At 38.6% G+C, this 8,698-nt stretch overlaps 1 non-coding gene across 1 annotated transcript; it reads right to left on the bottom strand.

Moving 5' to 3' along the window:
- Window positions 1-236: 236 nt before the first annotated feature.
- Window positions 237-342, bottom strand: LOC140876972 (small nucleolar RNA R71). Its single transcript, XR_012149194.1, has one exon. It is a non-coding gene; the product is annotated as a small nucleolar RNA R71 (small nucleolar RNA).
- Window positions 343-8,698: the final 8,356 nt, after the last annotated feature.

Here is an 8,698-nt window from a genome sequence, read left to right as displayed (position 1 = left end):
CAGGGGTGCAGCTACTGAAGATCCAAATTTGCACCTGCGTACTTTTCTGGAGATTGCTGACACAGTAAAGATTCATGGTGTTACTGAGGACACCATCAAACTACGATTGTTCCCGTTCTCTCTTAGGGACAATGCTCGTAGTTGGTTGCAATCACTACCTCTTGGAAGTATCACTACATGGGAGGATATGGCTTCCAAATTTCTGGCTAAGTATTTCCCACCTGCTAAGTCGGCTCAGTTGAAAATAGAGATCAATACATTCAAACAGCAAGATTTTGAGCAACTTTATGAAGCTTGGGAGAGGTACAAGGAGTTTCTTAAGAAGTGTCCAAACCATAATTTTCCGGACTGGGAACAGATTGAGTTATTCTACAATGGTTTGAATGGGCCAACTCGTATTTCTGTGGATGCTGCAGCTGGAGGTTCAATATTTTCTAAATTTCCTGAACAGGCTTATGAGATGCTTGAGCAAATGACTGTTAACAGTGATCAGTGGCCGAGTGAGAGATCTGCAATAAGGAAACCTGCTGGAATTCATGAGGTTGACGCATTCACTGCTTTGACTGCTCAGATGACTACTATTTCTACACAGTTGGCTGCACTGACCAAAGGGAATCAAAGTTCTAATGAGACAGCATCGCTGGCGACTGCCGTAAATTCTGCTGATGGATTTGAGAGTGTGGAGCAAGCTCATTATGTGAACAACAGGAATTACAACAATTATCGAGGTAATCCTTTACCCAATCAGTATCATCCTAGTTTGCGTAATCATGAAAATTTTTATCTATGCAAACAATAAGAATGTGTTGAATCCTCCACCGGAGTTCAATACTCAGAATGGTGAAGATAAGGCATTGTTGGAAGATTTGGCGAGTAATTTTATTGCAGAATCATACACAAGATTTAAGAGGAATGAAAATAGGCTTGATAGTATGGAGACACACTTGACCAATGTGAGCGCTTCTATGAAAAATATTGAAACACAAATTGGTCAACTTGCGAATGCATTGAATAATCAGCAGAGAGGTGTGTTTCTTAGCAATACTGAGGTTAATCCAAGGGAGCAGTGCAAGGCTATCACCCTTAGAAGTGGTAAAGAACTTGGGGTTGATGACCCAAAGGAAGTAGATGATGAAGAGGCTGAAGAGATTGTGGTGGAGTCTGAAAAATCTGTTAGCAAAAATTCCAGCAATTCTGCAGTTGTGCCTGAGAAACCGCCTGTACCAAAAGCTGTTCTGCCATATCCTCAGCGGTTCAAGAAAAAAGCATTGGATGAGAAGTTTTCTAAGTTTCTTGACATCTTCAAGAAAATTCATATTAATATTCCATTCGCTGATGCTTTGGAGCAGATGCCGCATTATGCAAAATTCTTGAAGGAGGTGATGTCTAAGAAGAGGAAGCTGGAGGAGTTCGAGACTGTCAACCTGACTGAAGAGTGGAGTGCTATCCTGCAAAAGAAGCTACCACAAAAATTAAAAGATCCAGGGAGTTTTACGATTCCTTGCATTATTGGTTCTTCTAATTTTAATAAAACACTTTGTGATTTAGGAGCTAGCATTAACTTAATGCCTTTGTCTGTTTTCAGGAGTTTGGGACTTGGACAGGTGAAAACCATGACAATCGCATTGCAGCTAGCTGACAGATCTATCAAATATCCGTTTGGAATCATTGAGGATGTACTGGTAAAAGTAGATAAATTTATTTTTCCTGCGGATTTTGTTGTGCTAGATATGGAGGAGGATGCAAATATGCCATTGATTTTGGGGAGACCATTCTTGGCTACTGCTGAAGCCAAGATTGATGTGAAGAAAGGTGAGTTGACGATGGGAGTTGATGGTGAGAAGGTGATCTTTAATGTTTATAAGGAGGTTAAAAATTCATCCATGGAAAAAGTGTTTATGATTGAACAATCAAAGAAGATGGAATGTTGCTGCAAAGTTGTTAGTGCTGTAGAATTTCCAAGAGAGAATGATCCGAAGGTAGCAAAGAAGAAGAAGAGAAAGAAAGCAAAGATCAAGAAGATTGTTGAATATGTTTGGAGGGTGAAAGAAAAGGAAAAGACCTCCAACAAAGTGGAACCGGGCTAGAATCAGAATATAGTCGGGCTATGGACTATAAACTAAGCGCTTCTTGGGAGGCAAACCAAGCGATTTTTTTTTATTTGCTTTATTGTTTCTTTTATTTTAGTTGTTTTTCTTTTTATTATTTTTTATCATGAGGAAACTAGACATCAATAATGATTTTGAATTGTATAGGATAAAAATTATGGAGCTGAAAGAGTTTAGGAGCCACCCCTGATGAAGCGTTTTGAGTGATTAAGATGGTGCCGAGTACTGACGCTGGGTGCCTAAGGTATGTTTGTTGAAGAACGCGGCGATCAAATCAATCAGAATTGATACCCGGTGCAGCGGAAGTTTAAAAATTTTATATGGAACGATTCCATAATGGGTATCAAAACTTTACGATTAAATTGTGTGTGTAAAAATTAAATAACAATTATAAATTTTTACCTCAAATCTCGAATCGAGATTATGGACACCAACAGATTGCTCTGCTCTTGTTGTATATCCCTGGAACTGATGGACGAACTGTTCTTCATTCAGGTCCACGAACAGAGATTTAATCCCTCTGATAGATTGCACTAGAAAATCTATCAGAAGTTTCTACGAAGAGAATTAACAAATTTGATCCGTTAAACCAGACTACAAATTCAAAATACGCAGGCTGGATTTTCCTGAGCAGAGGGGAAGGGGGCGGCCACTTCAGAGAAAAATACTAGGGTTTTTCGAAAAATTGTGACCTGTTGTGTGTAATTTTTGTTCTGCAATAACTTATTTATAATGTAGGCCGCTAACAGCTTAGGGCCCATTAGCCATAAGTTCAAGCCCGACAAGCAAAGCCCGCATGTTCAGAAATTAATATAAAATTCATCGTGACTCCGATTGATAAACCGATTTCACCAATGTGCACAGAAACCATTTCTGCACCTTTTAAAGTCAAGATAAATTTTTCTGAATCCGAATTCAGTGATTTCCAAAAATGCCCATCCCTATGTCATTTTAGGAAATCTTACTCCTTTACTCTTAAATAAGAAGTCCAACTTCTTTGTTCATTAAATTTAACTCTTTAAATTTAAATATCTCAACGGGGATTAAAAATCCATTACTCTGTGTGACCCTCAATGGTTCAGGAAAACAGCTAGCCGTGGGCTCACAACTCCTTGTGACTCGGAACAACGATTTCCGACTTGCCCATCGAATCATGGTAAGAGCGCTTAGCAACATCGCCCCATGATTCCCTAGGTATCACTGATAGTGCCTGCAAGAACCAATAGATTTTGGTTAGCGTACAGTACAGTCCCTTCATCCATATATCCCGATCGAATCAACAACCATTGGTATATCGAGAGTCGTTCGAGATTCGATAACTATGCAATGCTTCTTGAAGATCAAATAGTGACATCGCATGTGCTACTAAGAAACCATTTCTTAAAACACATCATGTACACTGGCCAGAGATTCGTCACACTAATATCTCCTCAGATCGCATAGGATATCCACACTCGCAAGTATGTGGTGAATCCTTGACAACAAAGCATCGACTTCTATATGTGTTGTAACTGTACCCAATCCCGACACCTGATGACCCAATAGAGTCGGTAAACGAGTCAAAGCACAGTACTAGCTGAAAGAGTGGGTGCCCGGTGAGCCAACTTGTGGCTAAGGGCTTTGATGACTCTTTGTATAAACAATCTTTTGTTTAATATAATTTACACCTTTTATTAATGGCAATGCCTTTATCTTTCTTCATATTGTTATATTGTGATATACTATTGTTGTTTTGATAAAGACCTTGAATATACTATAGTGTATGTAAGATGTGGTAGAACATGGGGATGTCTATCATGAAACACATTTTATAGTCACTGTATATTCTAAACTGTTCCTAGTTGATTGAGCCGTCCGATAATAAGGATAAGGATCGCTCGAGTTTGAGACTAGCATTTGCGATGCAGAGTACCACGTTTCATTGGTAAGGAACATAGAGATGTTCGAAGCATGGAAATGGATATTCATATGATGAATGATCGAACTACCCTATCCGGACTTTCCAAGTGGTTATCACTTATCGAGTGGATAAAGTCCGCGGTTTTGGTTGTACACCATTAGTCCTTACTACTTGAAACATCATTGAGACTCTATATGCTAGTACTGTGCTTTGACTCATTTACCGACTCTATTGGGGTCATAAGGTGTCGGGATTGGGTACAGTTACAACACATATAGGAGTCGATGCTTTGTTGTCAAGGATTCACCACATACTTGCGAGTGTGGATATCCTATGCGATCTGAGGAGATATTAGTGTGACGAATCTCTGGCCAGAGTACATGATGTGATTTAAGAAATGGTTTCTTAGTAGCACATGCGATGTCACTATTTGATCTTCAAGATGTATTGCATAGTTATCGAATCTCGAACGACTCTCGATATACCAATGGTTGTTGATTCGATCGGGATATATGGATGAAGGGACCGTACTGTACGCTAACCAAAATCTACTGGTTCTTGTAGGCACTATCAGTGATACCTAGGGAATCATGGGGCGATGTTGCTAGGCGCTCATACCATGATTCGATGGGCAAGTCGGAAATTGTTGTTCCGAGTCACAAGGAGTTGTGAGCCCACAGCTAGCTGTATCCCTGAACCATTGAGGGTCACACAGTGTAATGGATTTATAATCCCCGTTTAGATAGTTAAATTTAAAGAGTTAAATTTAATGAACGAAGAAGTTGGACTTCTTATTTAAGAGTAGAGGAGTAAGATTTCCTAAAATGACATAGGGATGGCCATTTTTGGAAACCACTGAATTCGGATTCAGAAAAATTTATCTTGACTTTAAAAGATGTAGAAATGGTTTCTGTGCACATTGGTGAAATCAGTTTATCAATCGGAGTCACGATGAATTTTATATTAATTTCTGAACATGCGGGCTTTGTTTGTCGGGCTTGAACTTATGACTAATGGGCCCTAAGCTGTTAGTGGCCTACATTATAAATAAGTTATTGCAGTACAGAAATTACACACAACAGGTCACAAAATTTTCGAAAACCCTAGTTGATTTTCTATAAGGTGGCCGCCCCCCTCTCCCTCTCTACTCGAGAAAAATCCAGCCTGTGATTTTGAATTACAGTCTGGTTTAACGGATCAAATTCGTTAATCTCTTCGTAGAAAACTTCTAATAGATTTTCTAGTGCAATCTATCAGAGGGATTGAATATCCGTTCGTGGACCTGATTGAAGAACAGTTCGTCCATCAGTTCCAGGGATATACAACAAGAGCAGAGAAATCTGTTGGTGTCCAAAATCTCGATTCGAGATTAAAGGTAAAAATTTTATAATCGTTATTTAATTTTTACACACACAATTTAATCGTAAGGTTGATACCTATTATGGAATCGTTCCATACAAAAATTTTAAACTTCCGCTGCACCGGGTATCAATCCTAATTGATCTGATCGCCGGGTTATCCAACAGTGGTATCAGAGCCAGGTTGCTCAGATCAAGCGATTAAATTAATCGATTGTACAAAAATTTTTGAGCCTCGGTTTTTGAAACAAAATAAATATTTAAAAATAATAAAAAAAAAATTTCGGGCAAAAATCCGGGCAGCGATTGGATCGCTGCCCGGGAGGGGCAGCGATGGTCGCTGCCCCGGGCAGCACACGGCGCTGCTCTACGCAGCGCTGGGCGCTGCCCATGGGCAGCCGGGCTGCCCGGCCCGAGCCCTACGGGGCGCGGGCAGCCCGGAAAAGTCCGGGGCGGCCCGCGGAAAAATTAAATTTTAATTTTTAAATTAAATTTTAATATGTTAAAATTCTATTTTTGGTCCGATCGAAAATCGTTTTTGATTGGTCCACGAGGCGTCGGATCGAATTGTTCGAGTCCGAAAATTTTAAAATTGATTTTTGGATAAATTTGAATTTTTGGAAAATTTTAATATTTTATCCTTTAATTGAATTTTGAAATTAATTATTTTTGGTACAATTGATGATAAGATATGATCTTATGGATATATTGAGTAAAATATGATTTTATGTATAAAATTGGATTTTATAGATAAAATATGATTTTATTTGATAAAAGATAAAATATGATTTTGTATGTAAAATAAGATTTTATGTATGAAATATGATTTTATCCTTTTAAATTTAAATTGCCATTGCATGTTATCCAATAAATTAATTTTGAATTAAATGTTATTGGATAAGGATGATCGATTGCCATGACCAATTTTGTAGGTGTATGTTAGGAATTTACATTTGGTTTATTGTTGTTGGTTTTATTAATGGGCCTGGTTTATGACCCAAATATAAATGTCATATGTAATAAAAGTGGGCTTGGTTTATGGCCCGTTCCCACCCCTTAAAAATGTATCCCCTACTTGTCATTATTATTTATTGTAAATACATTAGATTTAGTGTGAGATCAAGATTTGAAGATGGAGGTGGGCCCAGCAGACAATAAAGACAGAAGAAATGTAAATTGGAAGAAAATGTAATAGGATTGCATTGCATACTGCATATTACCTAGGATTGGACTAAGACTCGTGATTGGCAACCACGGGTCGATTAAAAATGGAATCGATCATCCTATATAATATGTGATATTATAGTTGTATGCATGTTTTAGACATAATTGTGTGAATCCGACAAGCATACAAAATTTTTAAAAAATGATGAGACAAATTTTTATAATTAAAAATCCCTCATTTTAAATATGATTTAAAATTGATATCAAGATAAATAAAGGAAATTTAAATTTGTTTAAATGTTCCTACCTTCCATCAACGATCAATGTATGAGATGCTACCCGCGGATACGGTCCGGCTCATATTATTGGGGGAGCCCGTTCGTCGGAAAGCTGTACATTGGATCGACACATGTTGTAAGTTGGGTGGAACTCCCATGGGATCGGCTCATATTATTGGGGGATCCACATGGCGACCGTCCATCACAACTTAATATTGATGGGTCATCTTGACATGTCACAATAAACGGCGTCATATTATTGGGCCCTTATTGGACATGAGGTAAAAACATGGAGGTTGTTTTGGAAGCAATTGGACTCTACCTTTTGAAAATTATGGTTGGCTGATATTATTCGGGACCATAAGTTTGTCAATTGGACTCCATGTTCTCACTAAGGAAAACAGTTTCCCGTTTTCACTAGAGGGTAGTGAAATCGTTAAAATAGTGGGAGTGAGATTCATAAAATAAATTTCGCCTATTTTATGTCTTAGTAAATTGCTTAAACAATCACTGATATTTGTCTGTTTTTTTTCAGTATTTCATAAGATGAATTCGCGTAATCCACTTTTCTCAATCCTCGAACAAAATAAGTTGACTGGCGCAAACTATACGGAATGGTTCCGTAAGTTGAAGATTGTCTTGACTTCGGAGAAGATGCTCTACGTGTTAGAAAAATCTCCTCCGAAGGAAGCACCAGCTGACGTAAGTCCGAAGGAGTTAGCCAAGCTTGATACATGGTGGGACCATGATATCAAGACCAAATGCTATATGCAAGCCTCGATGTCTGATGAACTCCAGAGGCGATTTGAGGACACCGTGAATGCTGCTGACATTCACGTTCAACTCAAGGAACTTTTTGGGGCTCAATCGAGGGCTGAAAGGTTCGCTACTGTAAAGGAGCTAATGACGTGTCGCATGCGTGAAGGGACTTCGGTCCGTGATCATGGGGTACGAGTGATTTGGCTCATACAGAAGTTGGTAACCCTTGATTTGGTGTTGGAGCATGAACTCAACGTGGACTTACTACTTCTGTCTCTTCCTTCTTCGTTTGACGGATTTGTGGTAAATTTCAATATGAACAAGATAGAGGCCTCCCTTGAAGAGATGGTCAATATGCTTGTGACATATGAATCCACATTAAAGAAGGATAAACCGGCTTTCTTGGTGGGCTCCTCTTCTTCTGCTAAGAAGGGGCCAAGTACAAAGGGTAAGAAACGTTCTGCCCCACCCAAGAAAATAGAACCCGAGAAGAAGTACAAGACAAAGGCTTCAAACATGGAAAAATCCAAGGATGTTTTCCATTACTGCAAGAAGCCCGGTCATTGGAAGCGTAACTGCAAGGACTATCTAGAGTAGTTGCAAACTGCAAAGGGTATGTTCTATATTGAAATAAATGTTTCACTTAATACTACTTCTTGGGTATTGGATACCGGATGTGGATCTCACATTTGCAATGATTTGCAGGTGATGACAAGAAGTCGCAGGCTTAGGATGGGTGAGACTCAGCTGAGGCTCGGAAATGGTTTCAGAGTTGAAGCAAAAGCTGTGGGAGATGTTTATTTAATTTTGCAGAACGGTTTTAAGTTACTTTTAAGAGATGTTTTATTTTTTCCGGATTTGATTAAAAACATTATTTCTGTTTCTATGCTTGATAGAGATGGTTATTCTTGCAATTTTGTGAATAGGATTTGCAATATTTACAAGAATGAATGTTTGATTGGAAATGGACAACTTGAAAACGATCTATACAACTTAAAACTAAAAGACATTCCAATAAATTATGTTGATAAACCGGCAACAACAAACAAAAGGAAAATCGATAGCCAAAACCCGGCAAACCTTTGGCACGCTAGGCTAGGTCATATTTCCTCAAGGAGGATGAACAAGCTA

Source organism: Henckelia pumila, chromosome 1 (assembly GCF_033568475.1).
Source record: "Henckelia pumila isolate YLH828 chromosome 1, ASM3356847v2, whole genome shotgun sequence".
Lineage (NCBI taxonomy): Eukaryota > Viridiplantae > Streptophyta > Magnoliopsida > Lamiales > Gesneriaceae > Henckelia > Henckelia pumila.
The sequence above is the reverse complement of the archived record's forward strand: the minus strand, read 5'-3'. Positions and strand labels throughout refer to the sequence as shown.